The sequence below is a fragment of the Microtus oregoni genome, unplaced genomic scaffold, assembly GCF_018167655.1.
Source record: "Microtus oregoni isolate MIOR12 unplaced genomic scaffold, Mior012 000101F_ref0000407, whole genome shotgun sequence".
Lineage (NCBI taxonomy): Eukaryota > Metazoa > Chordata > Mammalia > Rodentia > Cricetidae > Microtus > Microtus oregoni.
In genome coordinates, this window is record NW_024544715.1 from 2541112 (window position 1) to 2560537 (window position 19426).

Below are 19426 nucleotides of genomic sequence, written 5' to 3' on the forward strand. Positions count from 1 at the left end.
TGAGAGGAGAACCTGGGGTAGATTTTTTCTGAGATGAGATGATTATGAAGACCAGGCTGAACTTGGATTTGCCATGCTGCCCAGGCTACTTTATGATCTTCCTTTCTCAACTCCCCAAGTAGCTAGGGTTATAGATGGGTGCCACCATTTCTGGCTCTGAGATTTTTATTAAGTTGATTGTGGAGAGCATGCTACTGGGAATGAAGAAGTGGGCTAGGAAGAGACGAAAGCTGCTCATGACCCCGATTGGAACTTCCTGGATGCCATTGCTGAATCATACACCACAACACACGTTTATCTCCGCACTAAGACAAGGCATTTTCTCCTGGGCTAGTCACTCATTTGCTGAAGTTGGCCTTCCAAGGGAGTGTACAGACTTCTAGCTAGGTGGGCTAGGATTGTTTGACGGAGGACTCGCTTCAGTATAGGGAAGAGCTATGAACTTTAAACAGCCAGCCCCTCAGAGTACTAGAGACTGTGTGCTCACCCCTCGATAGGATCAGAGTGGACAGTAGTGTGCATGCTGCATAGTTATGTCCTAGCGGAATGATAGCTGCTCTTTTTGTGTCTGTGCTAAAATACCCGATGAAAAACAACTTAGGCAAAGAAGTGTTTATTTTGGCTACTGTTCAAGGGTATAGACTATCATGGTGCGAGGGTCATGGCGGCAGGAGCTTGAGGTGGTTAGTCATAATTCACCAGCCAATCAGAAAGCAGTGACAGGTGAAGCTTGGGGCTCAGTTGACTTTCTGCCTTTCCTATTTTATTCAGTCCAGGAGGGGACTGTTCATATTCAGGGTGAGTCTTCCTTCTTCAGTCAAACCATTCTGGAACATGATCACAGACACATGAAGAGGTGTGTCTCCCAGGTGATTTCAAATCCTGTCAAACTGACAGTGCTGATCTCTTGTGTAATCAGGAGAAGGAATGGATACAGCTCTAGATGAATGAATGGTCTTTCTCTCCCAAAGAAGAATCCAAATTAATGAAGAATCTGTTCCTAAGAGATGGGAACCTGAACTTCTATTGGCTTAGAAGGGTGGCTGTGGATTGCAATGTCCTTCTGGTCTGAGAAGGGCGGATATGTCCATCTTGGGAAGCAGGAAGGCAAATGCATTTCTGCCAGCCTTTAGACTGCCTGTGAAATCCATAGCAATTCACCAGGAAGTAGCTGGGTTTGTTGGCACTGCCTTTGAAGTCTCAGCCACCCAAGGAGCCCAGAGTTGTCACTGGTGATATTTGAACACCACTCATATACAAACAAGTCACAACCACGCCATGTCTGGACCTGGCCATCTGCCCCAGAACTATTTTTGGCAAGCTCTGCAGACTCCCTCAAACTTTCTTTGGTTTTGCAATAATACATTTTACTTGATCGAATGTTTGGTCTTTATACGTGTAGGAAAAGGTAAGGAATAAAGTATTTTAAACGATGTGACAGAGAAAGCAAAAACAACAGAAAGGGTAAATTTTAGATGGAAAAAACATTAAAGTTATATTTACAAAGTACATACTGCATGTGTGAAGAGAGAATAAGGAACCACACTCTTTATGGTCATTAAAACATGTAATATATGCACATTATTTTATGTCTTCAGAAATGGAGTTTCTAGGTCAGAACGTATAGTATTTTTAAACAGAGATAACTAGCTGACATGCTTATAGAATGCCTTCTAAGAGTTTATGTGAATACAATATAATGCTAATCGTCAGCTTGACTGACTCTAGACTCCTCTGGGAGATGGGCCTTTGAGAAGGCCCCAGGAGAGGGTGTTATTTTGAGTTCATTGAGGGATGTTGGAAGATCCCCGTTCTGGGTGGTCTATTCTCAGGATGAGATCTGAGACTGTGGAGGAAGAGAAAAGAAACTGAACAACAGTTTGACTTCTTAACTGAAGGCTTTCAGATGCTCTGTGGCGGTGACTAGTCACCCTGTCACGACAGCAGTACGGTTGTACTGAGCAGTTCTTGAGTGACTTGAAGGTGTTCCTCTGCGGCAGTGGGGATCAGGCCCCACTCCAGACCACTCCGCTCCAGCCATGACTGCTTCAGACAGATCGCTCTGGCTCCAGCCCTTAGAAGCCTTGGTCTCCTGAGGACCCAGATTACTACCCAATTTCTCACAGAAAGCTTCTGATGTGGGGCTTGTGACTGGTACAATGGGAATATACACGACTCTTGTGGAGTTAGACGGCCATCACCCACACAAGTGGCTCCCACCCATGTGCAGCCTCAGCTCTGGGGCATCTGGCGCCCTCTTCTGACCTCTGTGGGTACCTGCATCCAGGCCCACAATTCCCCAACCAATCCCTCCCCATACATACTTGAAACTGAAATCTTTTCTTAAAAAGTTAAATTAGGGCTGATGAGATGCCTCTGCAGACAAAGGCACTTTGCGCTGGGTCTGGTGACCTGGTTCTACCCTCAGGACTAACATAGCAGAAGGAAAAACCTGGCTCCTCCAAGTTGTCCTCTGACTTCCACATGGACACACCAGCAAACACACACATATTCACAAATGTAATAAAATTAAAAATAAAATAAAAAGTCACCTCAACTTGACTCCTCGCAGCTTACTGTGTTTGGAAGGAGAATAAGCATAGAGGCGCGCTTCCAGTCAGACTTACCATTAGCAGTCTGCACAGTGTCTAAGGGAATGCTTGACCCTGTGCTCAGCAGTCTTAGGCAGCGGGGCTCTGTCTCCACTTTACAACACACGCTCTGTTAGAAGTTTGGGTTTGCATCTCAAAGATGTCTCGCTTTCACTCTGTACCCACTCCTGTTTAGCCCTTATGATCTGTAACACTGAAATAAAACTGTGTTTGGTTCTTGCTTCAGCTCCCCCTCTTTTCCTACGCCTTTTGCTGGATGGGGCCAGCAGTCGTGAAGTGTCTTTCACGATCGCACGTCTCCTGCTCGGGTTGCTGTAATTAAAGGGAGTCTGGCTAGGCCAGTGGGCTAAGGAGGAAAGAGACACAGGGATCAGGTGAAGTGTCATATGGGATTCCGGGATGGGGAGACAAGGACCTCTCACTGTGTGGCGCTATTTTGTGGTAATTATATAGCATCATTTGACCAAGTTAATCCATACACACTTTCCCCCATGGGATTCTTGGTGACTTTACAAATTTTACACCATTTTTTTTAAGTTGAGCACATCTGCTTCTAATATATTGTAACTCAACGCTGTGGTCTCTATTTCATATAGGGATTTTATTTTAGTTGAATCATAATCCTAGAAAAAAATATAACAACTTTGTTCTCCATACATTCATAAAACTCAGAAAGCATCTATTTTCATCAAGTTTATATTTAAATAAATCAACTTTGTCTATTCACATTTTCCGCTAAGGTTATGAAATAAGTGGGATATAGTAGAGTTCTTAAAAAGTTTTCTTTGTGGGGTTGGAAGAGGCTCAGTGAATAAGATCGCTTCCTGTGCAAACATGGTGACCTGAGTGTGGCTCTCTAGCCTACATGAGGAAGAAAGAGGACAAAAGGTAAGCGACCCAGGCAGTCAGGCCTGGTCAGCTGGGTGCCAGTCAGCCTGGCCAAAACGGTGATGTTCAGGTTGCTCATGTCCTGGTGTCCTCTGGCCTCTTTGGGGGTCCATATGGGTATGTGTGCACCCACATCCCCCACCCCACATTTCCTTTTGCATTTAGTCTTTGGAATTCTGTTTTTGTCACCTAGGCCTGAATGGTTAAAAATAGCTATGTTTAGAGCCATCTCCTTGGGTTTTATTCTTCTTTGGGACTGTTTTTAAGCCTTCATACCCAAACTGGGTCATCAGCCTTGCCTAATTTAAAAATCTCCCAGACTCAATGTTCTCCAAAAAACAATAAGATTTTCCTTCCTGCCAGATAATGCCAGGAGCCACACTTCATATTCTCAGGGCTGGTTCTGCATGAGTCTGATTTTATACACGCTATTGTAATAATTTATTAACTTGATAAAATCTGCTGACTCCTCGTGGAAAATGCTTGTTTATGTTTTAACATTTCCTGCAGCTCTTTCCCATAGCCTTTATCATTGAGCATTTACATGAGAATAGGGCTTTTGTTTCAGAAGTTCATCTCTTCCTGTTGTTTATTGCGTCCCCCGAAGTCACAGCCCTGCTCATGACATACATCGTGCTTTTCATATCGAAAGCACTCAATGAGCCCTGAATGATTGATCTTCCCGTAGTGTTTAAGTTACCTAGGTGACTTGAGTTGGCCTTATTTTACAAGCAGGGAAACCTACAGAGATATGCTTGAGGATAGGCAACCTCGACGTTGGATATAGTTAGTTCTGCTGAATGTTTTATAAAATATTATTTATTATTGTTTTTGTAGGTGGTGGTGTATGTGTGTGTGCCCCGGCACATCTGTGGAGACATTTCAGCAGTCAGTCCTCTCCTTTACCACGAGTGGGTTCCAGGGACTGAACTCGGGTCCTCAGGCTTGCACAGAAATCCCTTTACCTGCAGAGCTATGCCTCCGGTCCCTACTGCGTTATTGTAACGGGCACGATATTATGCTTTCTTCTCATAGGAAAGATCTCAATGAGAAATACGGGAGACATTGCCAGCGAGGAGATTCCACCATCACTGCGCTCCTGTCTCTGAGGGTAGGTGGTGCTGGATACTTACCCTGTAGGCCACGTATCTGTAATCTTAGGACACAGTTGCCAGGACTGAGGGGAGGTCCGGTCTTTGAGTACTCCTTTCACGTTGGTTATCCCTGGACCCCACCTTTGGGGTCGCTGGCCAACAGACTGCACAACTGATCGATGACCTTGCACCTCCACGTGTGCTATTAGAGTGGATTTTTCTGCTTCCTTTTATGCTGCGCTCAGGATTTCCTTGCTGTTGGGTGACAGCAGCAGCAATGATGAAGACCAGTCCCCATTTTAGAAACCCACAGAGCAGTTTACTATACAGTGTAATTGCACAGAGGACAAGCTGGAGGAGCAGCAGGATGGGTCTCGGGCATTCCTGCCCCTGGGGTGCCTCTGTGGCCTTCCCTTCCTACTGCCTACTTAATAGACTACTGTTAAAACCCTGCACGTCCCTTTGCAGTGGCAGCAGCTTCTAGCTCTTTACCTATCTTTTCTTTTGAATCCACATTCCGTTTTGTTTGAGGCTCTTCCATGTAAATTATCAGACTATCGTCTGTTCCTTGTGCTGGATTATAAACTTCTTGGGGCAAGGACTTTACTTAATTCATATTTACAGTCTCTAAGTGTAGCACGAATTCTTATTGGTCTAAATAAATAAAACCCAGAGTCAGATAAAGGGGTGGAAGCTGAGAGATCAGAGCAGCAGAGCAGCCAGCCACTAGAAGATCTTTTACCTCCACCAATGCTCAGACCGAAGGGGCGATCCTGTCCTCAGACTGTCTCCTCAGACTGCAGGGACGATCATCACACTACAGCTGTCTCCACCAAACCTCAGACTGCACTGAGCTCCTGCCTCCTCCCACCTTATAGTCCTCTCTCTGCCCAGCCGTATCGCTCTTGTCCCCACTCCCTAGTGTTTGATTAAAGGCATGGGATCCCAAGTGCTGGGATCACCTTTGTGTGAGCTGTTTCTCTTTTTTACTGGATTGATTTTGTGTAGCCCAGGGTGGCCTTGAACTAACAGAGATCTGTCTGTCTCTGTCTCCTGAGTTCTGGGATTATTGGTATGTGCCACTACTACCAGGCCTCTAGGGGCTTAGCTCTGCACTCTGATCTTCAGGCAAGCTTTATTTGTTAAAACACAAGTGAAATAGGGCTACATCTAAGAGCCTAGGAGCCTTCTCCTATACTTTCTATTTGAATAGTATTTAGCTGAATGTTAATAAAGACACTAATTAAACACAATACCTAAATTACGCATGAGTGTATGTACGTATGCATGCATATACGTATGTGTGTACGTACGTACCCTTTTCCCACAATTGGGTTAGACCTGCATGAGGATGTTGGTCAGGCTAAATTCTCTGAGGAAAACCAAATTTCAACAGAATTGTAATGGTGCTATTTCTAGGAGGACCCTTCCCAAGTCTAAACCACGGTCAAGTTTCCGTGAATCTGATGATGTTTGTAACACTACATAATAGACTCTAAATCCTTAAGTTTCGGTTTATCTGTTTCACTAAGAAACTAGGGCCCCGTGAATGGGCTTCCTCTCTGCTTTCGGGTCACGTACAGGGGTAAAACTACAGTGAGATAGAAATGGGGAGAGAGTGCATTCTCCTGGTAGCCAAAGATTAATTGCATTGCTGTTCATCAACATCTAGGAATCCGGAAGTAATATTCCTGCTGGCTATTTGTGTTAGAACAGATGTAAAATGAATCAGTCTAGCGAATGATACTAAGTCTATATTTGAGAAGAAAAGATTTGATAATAGTTTCCCCAGTGGGAAGCATACAAAAGCCTCCAAATCACATGCTCAGGAGGACCACACATTGTGACTGGGTGACGTGGGCTGGTCACAGGGACTATGGGAATGGTTCTACTTCTCCCAATATCATTTCTCCTGCACAACTCTACCTTTTGAAAGGCGAACTCTTGCCTTCCTGGAAGGTTGGTAGAAATCAGGCTGACTCTAACTGCTAGGTCTCCAGTAGATCTTCAAGTCCTGGCTTCTTCCATCCCCAGCAGGACCTGGCAGCAGGGGTGGCCCTGTTGGATTGTGGAGAATAAACCCGAGGCACACCCCGCCAGCCTGGTGTTAGAAGCAATACATTCCCCAGTTCTCTCTGCTTCCCCATCCTTTGCCACTAACACAACACTGCAGATAGCTTACTGCAGTGGGTACTGTATTTCCAAATTGATTTCAAATCCTTTTCCAACATTGTGCTACACATGAAAGTTACTAGCTAAACTTTGACATGAGAATGACATCTACAATTTATTAAAGTTGATTAAAGAAATTATAAGGCTTATACCTTTAACAAATGTCAATTCAGTGGTACTTCACGATAGAAAACCGATGTTTTCTTTGCCAGCAGGTCTCAATAGCAAACAATGTCTTGGTTACTTATGGAGGCCGGTGTTCATTCTCAGGACTGGGACCCTGTCTGGCTTAAACCTATACAGGTCCTAAGTGACAGCCACAGTGCCTGGGAATGGATATGAATGCAAGTCCTAGAGAGAGAGAGAACAAGAGAGGAAGCAAACAGAAGTGAGAGAGTGTGAGAAAGAGAGAGAGAAAACATGAAGTTGGGTGGGTAGGGAGATGGGGAGAATCTGGGAGGAACTGGAGGATGGGAAGTGATCAAAATATATTGTATGAAAAAATTTAAATAAAAAATTAAAAAACTAAAAGCAAACAACAACCCCAATGTAAAGACTATTTGACTTTGGAGATGGGGGAATCTCAACTACAGCCTAGCACCAGCATTCCCAGGTCATCCTAGTCTACAGCCATTACACGATTATGACCATGACTAATTATTATTATTTTATATATGTGTGGTGTGAATGCTGGTGCTAACTTTCTGGAGTTGTTGTCTTCACTATGGACTCCAGGGACTGAATTTAAGTCTGAGTCATCTTGCTGGCTCTATATTTTTACTTAAATATATTCTTTGGCACATGACCAGGATCTAGAAATGGCCTTGTTTACGCTTCTGGACCCCTGAGCATCCTATTTTTCTGCCTTGTTTCTAGTTCAGTCCCTGCATTGGTCAGAGCTTATGTTTGGAACCACATCCATGCTATTCAGAGTTATTTTTTGCCTTTATTTTACCTTTTTAAAGCTAAGCCTTCTGGCCTTGGCACCAACCTCTGGTGACGTCTGTCCATGATGGTCTGGCCTAATTCTTGTGAGGATGGGAGCTGTACACAATGTACCAGAGGCAGGTTTCCTCATTTGTATGTATTGTAGGTTCAGGTGTTTTGTTGTTTGTTTGTTTAGAGACAGACAGCCCTGGCTGTCCTGGAACTCACTCTGTAGAACAGGTTGGCTTTGAGTGCTGGATTAAAGACCTGTGCTAATGCCTCCAGGCTGTTGATTTAACTTTGTTCATCAAATTTATGGAGGGCTACACAGTACTGAGGTTCATGGACAGATTATAGTTTCCTGGTAAGACAGGGGGTGGAGCCTTATAAAAAAGTACACAGGAAGTTAGGGCACAGGAAGCTAGGGCACAGGAAGTTAGGGCACAGGAAGCTAGGGCACAGGAAGTTAGGGCACAGGAAGCTAGGGCACAGGAAGTTAGGGCACAGGAAGCTAGGGCACAGGAAGTTAGGGCACAGGAAGCTAGGGCACAGGAAGCTAGGGCTCCTCTATGTGACATTCTTCATCAATATCTTAGAAGGGGACACGCAAATATGAAGACCTCCAAAGGTAAGGAATGCTTCAGCTGAGGTTTCCAACAGTTTGAAGTTTGACAGCTGAGAAGACAAGGCCATAAAGGACCCAGAGAGGTGTTAAGATGGCACCTGTTCCAAAGTCAGCTAACCTGCCTAGCAAAGGGTTTTGTCTCCATGAGTGTTGGTTTATCAGACCTGTAAAAATAAAGGGTTAGGGGAATGATTTGCAGTTTGTACGCTATGGGCTATTTATTTTTGTGGGTGATTTTTGCTTTTGGAAAACCAAGCCTCATGGTGCTGACTTCACTCTCAGCTTCGAGAGGAAGGGACGATCATAGACCTGGGCCTGTCAGGGCATTGATTCTCCTAAGAGTTGTGTGTACACATGTGCTGACGAGACTTGAGACTTTCAGTCTTCCTGAGACACTTGAACTGAAAATTCCATTGAGCCGGGACTTCCACAGCCATTGAACCACATGACAATGCCCCTGGGAGTTTGGACCAATTTAATGTACCCAGAGCTCAGAAGTATGAAGTAAAGCAGATCTAAAGGGCTGTGCAATTACCCCAGGAAGGGCAGGGCTAAGAGCAATTCTGTGTCCAGACTCTCTGTCTGTGTCTCTCTGCCTCTCTCTCTCTCTCTCTCTCTCTCTCTCTCTCTCTCTCTCTCTCTGTGTGTGTGTGTGTGTGTGTGTGTGTGTAAGCTTGCTAACTTAACTAGACTGGCTGGCCAGAAAGGCCCTGTTTGTCTCAGTGTTAGCTTTATGGAGTACACACCACCCTGGACACTGAGGCTCAGACTCCATCTTTACACTTTCGTTGCCAAGGACGTATTTACTGACTGAACCATCTTCCCAGGCTCCTAAGCTGTTTCTTGTCAGCTATTTGGTCATAGCAATGAGAAAAATGATGACTATGAGCGACAGAACTGTTTCTTTTTCCTTGGATCACTTCCAGAACCAAAGCAGCTAAGCGCAAAATGCTCTGAGAAGCAATGGTTTCCCTGAAGGGAGTTTCACTGCGGCCCCTGGTTGATGCTCTCTCTTAAGTGTGCTTGGCTTGGGCGGTGTGGGCATGGTAGCCTTTGAATAAGACAAGAGAGGGTGAGGAAAAGGGGAAAGGAAGAGGAGGGAGAGGCGACGGAGAGGGAGAAAGACTCAGTTACCCTGAAGATGGTAAGGCAGCAGCTGCAAATCTGGATGCGATTTAGAATCTCAATTTCCCGTCAATGCCTATGTATAAATTTGCAATTATGCTCCACTAAGTAGAGAGGAGTTCATTTCGCCTCTGCTCAGAACCCGTTGATGAGAGAGATGCTACAAACCATCCTTTTGTATTTGCTAAATCTGGACCTAATTCCATTTTTCAAGAAATCATGTTTGCAGAAATAAGGCCACATGGAAATGAACAAATAATGAAAAATTGAATATAACAAACCCCCGAAGTCCTAGAGAATTAAAACTCTGCCAGAATTATTTATAAAATGTGCAGCAGTATCCAAAAAGTATTTACAATTTGCTCCACGGCTTGTAAAATCTGGTGCAGTCCAAACATACTTGGTGGTTCCATGAGACTCCAAACATGTTTCTGAAATCCCGTGCCCAGCTCCAGTGCAGAGCAAAGAGCCCCATATGGTGGGATCAGCCTCTGACAGACCTTCTGGGTCACAGTACAGAGTGCACGAAACCGGGCTAGTCTCTAGCAAGACTGAAGACACGAGGGCGACTGATTTCCTACGACCCACAGAAGCTGCCGTAAGGTAGGGGTGAGTGGGGAGTGAAGGGGGTGAGGCTTCACAGACCAGAATATGGAAAGAGAAGCAGATGGCGTGAAAGACCAAAGGGTGTGGGGTGCTTGCTGTCCTGATTTTCCTGAGCTCCTGAATTTGGTCCCCAGCACTTACAACCACCTGTAACTCCATCTCTAGGAGATCCAACGCCCTCTTCTAGCTTCTGAGGGGGCTTATACACAGGTGTCATTCACTAACACAGACACACTGACCACATACACACACAACTTAAAAGAATAAATGAAAAATAAATGACAAGCAAAGGGGAATCTCAACACTAAACAAGCAAGTGTTTTATTTATGCAAGAGTGATAGAGACCCAGATGTAGCTTTCAAAGTTTCGCAGCACATAGAGATGCTGGGAGTTACCCTGCAGAGGGACTCGGATGTCCCCTCCACTTGCCTGAGCCACATATCTCTTGCTGTTGTGACCCATTCAGACGGTGGGGACACCGGGCCATCCATCTGCACCCCTTTGAAACTAGAATCTCACATTCCGGCACTCCTTTTAAATGGTGGGTACAGGAGCCAACTCTTGCTGCTTGCACAAGGTCTCACAAGGCTGTTAATCACAAGTACTGCTAGCTACTGTTCAGCGTTGGATGAATACCAATTAGAGAGATGGCGCAACCTGAGGAACGAGAGGAGAGAGCAGTGGGGGACTGGCTTTGTTGTTTTGGGGAGGGGCTGCCAAAAAAATATTACCTGGGGCGCCAGTTCTTCTCGCCAACCCTGAGGGGTGGCTGGTGAGACTGGCAGACTAATTTACAAAGTATAAAGTGGAGGCCATAGCAAAAGCACATATTATTATTGATAAGCATCGTTTTCCTAGAGGATGATGGTCAGATCTGACTTACTTTGAGTTTTAGACTCAGGCAGCCTTTGTCTACACTTTATAATTCTGTTTGCTTAGTCTCTCGCGGTATTTCCTGTCTAAAGGGGGCTGTGGGGAGCTGGAGGCAAGCTCACAAGGACAGGTGCTGGGAACAAAAACCAACAAAAGATCTTTGCCACATGCAAAAGAAAATTTACCAGGGAATATTTAGAAGAATAGACTGAAGAGAAATCCTAGTTAAAGGCCTCCTGACGCTTGGACTGAGTCTAGGCCGAGGCAGCCCAAACACCAGGGCTTTCAGCAGTATACAGTTGTGTTTGTGTGTGTGTGTATGTCTGTACATGTGTTCATCATGTATTTGCTTATGAACAGACAGGTGTACATGTATGTGCATGTACACGTAAGGTGTTCTTCATCTTATTTTGAGACAAGGTCTCTCACTGAATCTGGAACTCATCAGTTAGCCAGACTGGCTGGCCTGCATGATCCAGGGATCTGCCTGCTGCTTCTGGACCCTACACGCTGGCCTGGATTCTGCTGTGAGTTCTGAAGACCCAGCCTCAGGACCTCATGCTTGCAAGGCAAGTGCCTTGCCAACTGAGCTGTCACTCAGCCCCTGCGGGCAATTTTCAGTGCTCAGCCAATGCCATCCCAACCCAGTACTCAGCACAGAGACTCGCTTCCTCGTCCTTGTAGACCCCGTCTGGCCCTAGATGTTTCTTGGTGTCTCTGGTGGCATCCTGCGGGCAGTGATTGTCAGTAGGATGATCAAGTTTTAGGACTGGGCACTAAAGCAGAAGCAAACTTGTTGAGAGCCAATTACAGACTTGGGACTAGGAAGAGAAAAACACATTTTCCCCCAGTTCATTTGTGAACTGTCTTCCACTGCCCCCCAATGCTGCCAGCTCAGCGTGGAGCTGCTCAGAAAACTTGATTAAATCCCACAGTGTTGAGCATACTGAGTTTCAAGAGGCCAGAAAACTGTTCATGCCTTTGGAGGTGGTATGAAAAACAGTCTGTATGGAGGGAGGACAAAAATTAAACGGAGTTGACTGAGAAACATATTAAACTAAAATGATGTTTGATTTGCCCACAAGAGTTCCACTCTTTCTTACGCGTAGGAGAGAGGCCTCTGCAGGGAGCTGGAAAGCTGTGTCCAAGGCTTCTCCTGAACTGATAGTGTTCCCTGGGCTGCAGTGAACTGTAGAGTGAGCCAGAGGGAACTTCCAACTGGGTGAGGAGCTCTTGTGATTGATTTTGAGGAGAAAAATCTTGGAAAAAGAAAAATGTCATAGGAAATTCTTGGGTGTTGGCCTGTAGTAGACACTCAATATTTTTATTCTTTTTTTCCCCTAGGGATGTTTGTTCTACCATCATGAAGTGATAAGCAACTTGAGAGCAGTGAATCTGACCAGATGTTTCTAGATGATTGCCTCACGACAAGAAACTCCTGACTCTGAGGGAAAGTAGAGTAACAAGCCAGAGCGAGTGGGTTTCCCCCTGAGATGGAGCTTTCTGGGCCTTTATTTGCTCAAGAGACTCTTGATCTTGAGATTGTAGAAGTCACAGTTACACTGCAACTACCAGGTGAAATAAAAGCCAATCCTGTGTAAAGCAAAATCTTGTACCGAGTGTAGTCTAGATGGTGACTGACTTCCAAGTCTGTTCAGTGGGGGAAACAGCGGCTGTTTTCTTTCTATCTAAACAGCGGGCCTGTGTTCAAAGCCCATGTGACCATCCTGCTCATGTAGTAGCCACCATAGCTGTTGATTGTGCTTGGTCACCAGTAGGTCTTTATGTGCTGAAGTGGTGTAGGAGGTCCTTCTATTTATGTGTTTCTTTCATTGGTTAATCAATAAAAAAAACTTCTTGGCCTGATAGGGCAGAACTTAGGTAGGTGGGGAAGACAGAACTGAATTCTGGGAGGAAGAAACCAGAGAGAGCCACCATGGAGACACCAGGTCAGACATGCTGAATCTTTCCCGGTAAGCCACGACCTCGTGGTGACATACAGATTATTAGAAATGGGTTAAATTAAGATATAAGAATTAGCCAATAAGAAACTAGAACTAATAGGCCAGGCAGTGCTTAAATGAATACAATTTCTGTGTGTTTATTTCAGGTGTAAGCTAGCCGGGCGGCTGGGACAAGCAAAGGGCCACTCCCCTCCTCATACAACACTGAAGACCTTATGTAGCAAAGCCTGTGTTTTTATTGTCCTTTGTTTTAAAGATGATTGCAGGGCACATGCCTCACACATTTTTATATACTTTTTAAACTTTTAACTACATTCTTATTTATTTTAAAATTTTTATTATTTTATGTGTATGTGTAGTTTGCTAACATGTAAGTATGTGTACCACGTGCATGCTTAGTGCCCAAGAAGGTCAGAAGAGGGTCTCAGGTCCCCTGGGACTGGAGTTACAGATGATTTTGAGCTGCCAAGTGTGTTCTGGAAATGAATAAATTCTCCTAGCTGTAGAGCCAACTCTCCATCTCCTTGTTTATTTATTATCTCTTTGCGCATGCACACATGTTTATACATGGTATATTGTGGAGGCCAGAGTACACCTTGCTAGAGTTGTTTTTTTTCTTCTACCATGTGGGTCCTGGGAATCTGATTCAGACCATCAAACTCGCCAGCAAACACCGTTCCTGATGAGTTACCTTTCCAGCTCTATGTCTTAATATATAAAAATCCTTTGTAATCTTCCAACAGAATCGAAGAATGTGAAACATAGTTCCATCGTCTTGATAGAGAAGAATGAAAAGCGGGAGCCACAGAGGAAGTAAAGTCTGTGGAGTTCTTCTAGGGAAGACACATTCCTGATGGGTCACATTTATAAATTCACAACATTTTATAAATCTTACTTTGCGATGAGATTCCCTTGTGTAAAGACCATTACTTCAAAATGAATTAAGCTTAGATCAATGAAGGAGAAAAACAGAATCGTGTGTGTAGAAGAAACACTGAATGAAAAATAGGAACTTTCATAAACGTGGGCTGTCAGAAAACAGCAAATCAAGAGGATGGGAGACAAATGTCAGGTGTGTAGAGGAAAGCCATCTATCCACCAAGCAAGAGGGCCAGGCTGAGCAGTAAGCTGAAGATGTACAGCATCAATATCTTGTCAACACTGCTCTGAGGGGCTCAATGAGGCCACTCTTGGAGAGGAGCATGGAGACATTCAGTCCTGGTTCAGAGGGTGTTTGTGAAAAATTCTGGAAATCTGATAAAATGGTGTGTGATTTTGGGAGGGTTGGTCAGACACTAGAAGGTGAGCCATATGTGGGAGCCATATGTGGGGACACAGTACAGATATTGCGGTTCAGTGACTCAGGGCTTTTCAAAATAATACCAACTTAATGTACCTGAATTAAGTTTAGAGCAAAAGCCAGGTGCAGGGATTCCTCATAGACTCAGCTGGACCACTTGTCCCAATATGTCAATCAAGGAGACCAGTAAGTAATGGTGAAGAGGAGAGAAAGGAAATTTAGTCAAGGTGACCACAATGGGAAGCACACCTGGAGGGGCTCAGTGGCTCCAAGAACATCTTCGGCTCATCTCATGTGCTTTAGTTTATGTCAAAGGAAGGATTAGTGCTTAGTACAGCACTATGACGAAATGTCGGTCTAGATGTCTGATGGATCATTATTTGGGTTCTGGTTCTGTGAAGTAGGTCAAGGAAGTCCGTATTGCTTGAGGGAGCAACCTGGTTCCAAGAGGATGCTGGCTCCTGCTCAAGAGTGCACCTGCTCATCATGGATGACTGCTCTCATCTGGGGTGTGGACTGTCCTGTATCCCATGACATGGATTGGGTGGTTTTAGTTCCCTATCATAAAGATGTTTTTCCCTTCTCTCCCTTCCCCTCCTCTCTCCTCCTTTCTGCTTCCCTTTCTTTTTTCTCTCCTTCCCTCCCTCCATCCCTTCTTCCTTCCTTCCTCCTCCTCTTCTTTTTCTTCTCTTCCTCCTTCTTTTGGTTTTTCAAGTTTTCTCTGTGTAGCACTGACGATCCTGGAACTTGATCTGTAGACCAGGCTGGCCTTGAACTCAGAGATATAGCTGTTTCTGCCTCCTGAGTGCTGAGATTAAAGGCATGTCACCACACTGAAGTGGTAAAGATATTTTTCAGTCAATCCTGTTTTTCTGGAATGCAAAATGACTGTAGATTTAGAGGAAATGACTTGACATCTTCTGGTCTGCTCTTTGGAAGCAATGAACAGGCAATAAAAACTAAGATAACTTAAAGGAGACAGACACAAAATGAAGATAGAGGTGCAGGTGTTTCTCCTGTTTTCAGTCACTGTGTGGGCCCAAGTGAGGAGTCGGTGCTTTTGAGCACATGCTCTGTGTGGTAGGGAGAAAAGGGTCTGGATTTGAGCTCTTCACCTGTAGAAGTACAAGAGTAGATGATGCCCGTCAGCCTACCATAAAGGGCTGTGCCCCACACTCCAGACAAATGGCAGGGCAGCAAGAGACAAGTATACCACTTGGGAGCCTTTGGATTTAAGATCCAGAGATCCAGGGAAAATGATATCCATTTTTATGTCTTGTTTCTATCAGGCATGAACATGCATATAGAGAAATGTCTGGACAAAAAGGGTTTGATCTAATAACAAGGCAAGCATGGACCCAGCAGCATCCGTCTGTTTGGGTTCTTCTCAGTCCCTTTCTTGGGAATGGGACAAAGCATGTCTGGAATAAGGATCATACTTTTTTTTTTTTTTTTATGACCACTACCACAGAAGAGTGCAGGCAAGGAAAGAGCGGTGTGTCAAGGTCTGTGACAGGCTTTGGGGACAGGTGTTCCTCTTTCAGTTCTGTGCCCTGGGGAAGGGGCTTTCTAGATTTTTTGACCTCCCTCAGTGGAGAGCGGGACTGAGAGGCAGGAAGGAAGAGGCCAGAGAATTTTCTTCAGAACGGGTTTCCAAAAACCAAAACCAAACCAAACAAACAAAAAAAGAGAAACTTTTCTTCTAAGGATGATTCTAAGGCCTTTACTTGGCGAAATCATTTTTTCCTATGACCACCAAAACTTAAGTAAGTACATGAATCCTTTCAGGGTCTCCTGAAAATGTGCACTGTGAATCTATAAGTTTGGGTGGGTGCTAAGATTCAGCGTTTTTAACACGACCCAGACAATGCCCATGAGATTGCTTCAACGCCTGATTAATAAAACACTCTGAAATGAGCCTATATTGATTACATGCGATAGTGGCTTTCACTGTGACCTTTCCATTAATGTATACAACATATTCTGTCGGATTCATCTGCTCGTCCCCTTATTCCCAGGGAGTTCTACTTTCTGTCTTTTGTTGTGTGTTATCTCATGAATTCAATTAGGGTTGCTTATAGAAGCAAGGGTAAGGGTTGTTCTCAGAAGCTTGGGAGCATTATCAGCGGCCACAGCACTGAAGAAAATGTTAAGAAATGAATTTCATCTAGTGGCAGCCAGGCAGCCCTCATATTCTAGTGTGGACAATTTAAATGATCCTTGAAGAGACGATTGCATGGCGATATGTTGAAGGGTTAAGACTATGGCTTTCGTATTTATTTGGTAATTTCTTGACATGTTTTCAGTTGTTAGTATTCTGAGATAATGGGCCGTGTTACATTGCCTTAGGGAAACAGCTATGACCTCACTGCTTTATTTGGGTGACTGACAGCTGGTGTCCTAGGTTGCTCTAATTTGGTCACTACACAAGGAAAACTAAAAAGAATGACACTACCTTTATCCAATTCTAATTGCAACATGATGTACTAGGATGTTCCCTCCATTCTTCCTCTTTTTTTCCCCTCTTCTTTTAAGCTGCTACTGAGTCAATGGAATCCAGCCAAAACCCTGGAAGCCGTCCAGACCTGCGCATTTCTCTTGCCCATTACAGCTGAAACCGTACTAGTGAAGCAGAAATAGCTCTACATACAGAAACATTTCCCCCTACAATTTAAGATTACTACTGGCATGCCAAATCAATATTAGGGACATGTTTAATACACTTATGAATTTGGGGGGTAGGGAATAGAAATAACACCTTTTATTTCAGAACCAATTTGAAGGGGGCTGACTTCATGCTCTGAATAGAGATCTCAGCCCATAATCTTGGGTTCCCGAGCACACAGCACCAGTTTAGCTTCTAATTTACTCTCTGGTGACTTAGTGGTATTGCTTAATTATAGCAGTTGCAAATTCCATCCTCCCAAATACATCACAGGCAGCCAAACATCTGCGGGGTTCTGCAGGAGGGAGGACGCCAAAATGAAATGCTCATTTTTGTATTATTTTGCTTTTATTAGTTTTTAATACATATATGTAATAAACAAGACAAGCAAGACAACACTTAAATATGCACCAATGGTAATCAAATGTAAGATATTAAGTTGCACAAATGCCCCTTCTATGAAAGGAATAGGCCTCTCTAGAGACATGAGGCTGTGGTGGGGTATGTGTTAAAATAAAACTGACGTTTCAGCGACCGGGTAGAAGGAAGAAGAGTTTTGAGCATGGAAGTGTAGATCAGAGGAAGTCCTGCAGAACACCTTGGTGCCGATGTCCTGGGAAGTGGAGGGCTAACTACTGACCCATTGACACCCTTTGATTCACGAGGCTGGGCTTCCATTAAAGCTGACAAAGCAGAGTAATATCGAGCTCAGAGGTCAAAGCTGTGCTAGCCCTGATTTGTCTAGACTTGGTGACTGACAGATAATGACAAAACAATGGATATTTTCAATAAAAGATGTTTTCAAGGAAAACCTAAAGTACTATCATTTTAAGAAATTAATTTTATCCATTATGTGACAAACCAAAAGATATAAGGCTGGGTGTGGGAGAGAATGCCTTTAATACCAGCACTTGGGAGGCAGAAGCAGGCATATTACTGTGAATTTGAAGCTAGCCTGGTCTGTGTCATAACCCCCAGGCTAACCAGGATGATGTAGTAAGACGCTGTTTAAAAGAAAAAAGTGAACTAATTTCTCATGTCTAAGTGTGTGAAACCTCTTTGGGAGCTGTTTTTTCTTTGTTACAGAAAGATATTTCCCATCACTAAGAGATACATTTATCCCTAGGACGCATGTGAGAAGGCCAGGGGTGGCCGGACATGCCTGTGCTCCCAGAACTGGGGAGATGGAGACTAGCTCATCCCTAGGGATTACTGTTGGCCAGCTCCACCTACATGGTAAGTTCCCAGTCAGTGAGAGGCCCTGCCTCAAAAGTCAAGGTGGATGGTACCCGGGAATGATATCCACGGTTAACAACCGGCTTTCACATGCTTACATGTGCAGGTATAGCCAAACACATACAAGCATGCGTGCACGTGCATGCGTGCACACACACACACACACACACACACACACACACACACACACAGAGTGAAGAGGAGGAGGACTATTCTTATCTATAATCCTTTGAAAACATCATAATGAAATCAACTGCAAACTTCACAGAGATTCATTCTTCTTGTGCAATAGTATTTGTAAAAACTCAAAAAGAGAAGGGGAAAGCAGAAAAAAGTACAAAATATAAAAAAAAATAGCTAATTAAAAAAATTGCTTCTCTTATGCTCAGCAGGGATCTGGTAAGAATTAAGCTGAGGCTAATGGAGCTCTCAGCCCCCATATAACACCACCGAGGGAGGAAGGCTGGATATTGCCTTCTAGGAGGCAAACAGCTTAAGGAGCTCAGTGGATGTCTTTGTGAAGCCTACTGAGCAAATGCTCCTGTCCCCAGTTGGTGTGATGATCATCTCCAATCGGGTAATATTGCTGTCACTGTGGAGCTAGGTGTGACCCTTGTGAGTGCTTACAGCTTTGTCATCTCAATGAGGTGTTAGCTGGAAGCTGAGGGAGACAGGCAAGGGCCTCTTATTAGGCCAGCCCGAAGCCCAGGGTCTTGTGGATGCCTGGCAGCATGCTAGGCATATATACGGTTTATTAGGAAGACTCAACCATTCCCTTTGCTGAACCCGTGTGTGTGTGTGTGTGTGTGTGTGTGTGTGTGTGTGTGTGTGTGTGTTTTCTAACGCCTGGCAGTCTCCAAGCAATCCTGTCTTAGATTATCTTGCCTCATCCATGGGTGACTCCAGGCCTTTCCTGGACAATTCCCAGTTTCCAAGAGCTGGTCTGGTATAAAGTGCTGGCAAAACCTCATGGGTACTACATTTATGCTTCATATTGTCTTTCTACTAGGCCTCTGCACAATGCTTGCTGGTTGTGCTAGCTACTCTACGTGCCTCCAGCATCAAATGTCCCAGAGCCTGTTAGGAACTGCAGGGACTGGTACCCCATGTGCAACTACTGCCACTCAAGAGCCTGAGATGAGACCTATGCACTCTCAAGTTTGCATAGTTCATCTAGGAGGTTTGAGGGGCTAAATGAATCAGTCAATCTAAGGCCATTTACATAGGAAGGAAGATTTTGAGTGATAGAAAAAGTTTGAATAGAAAGAACAAAAGCTTGTGATAGATTCTATATGATGTCCCAGAGAAGTCTTTTTGGTGAGGAATATATATGTATTT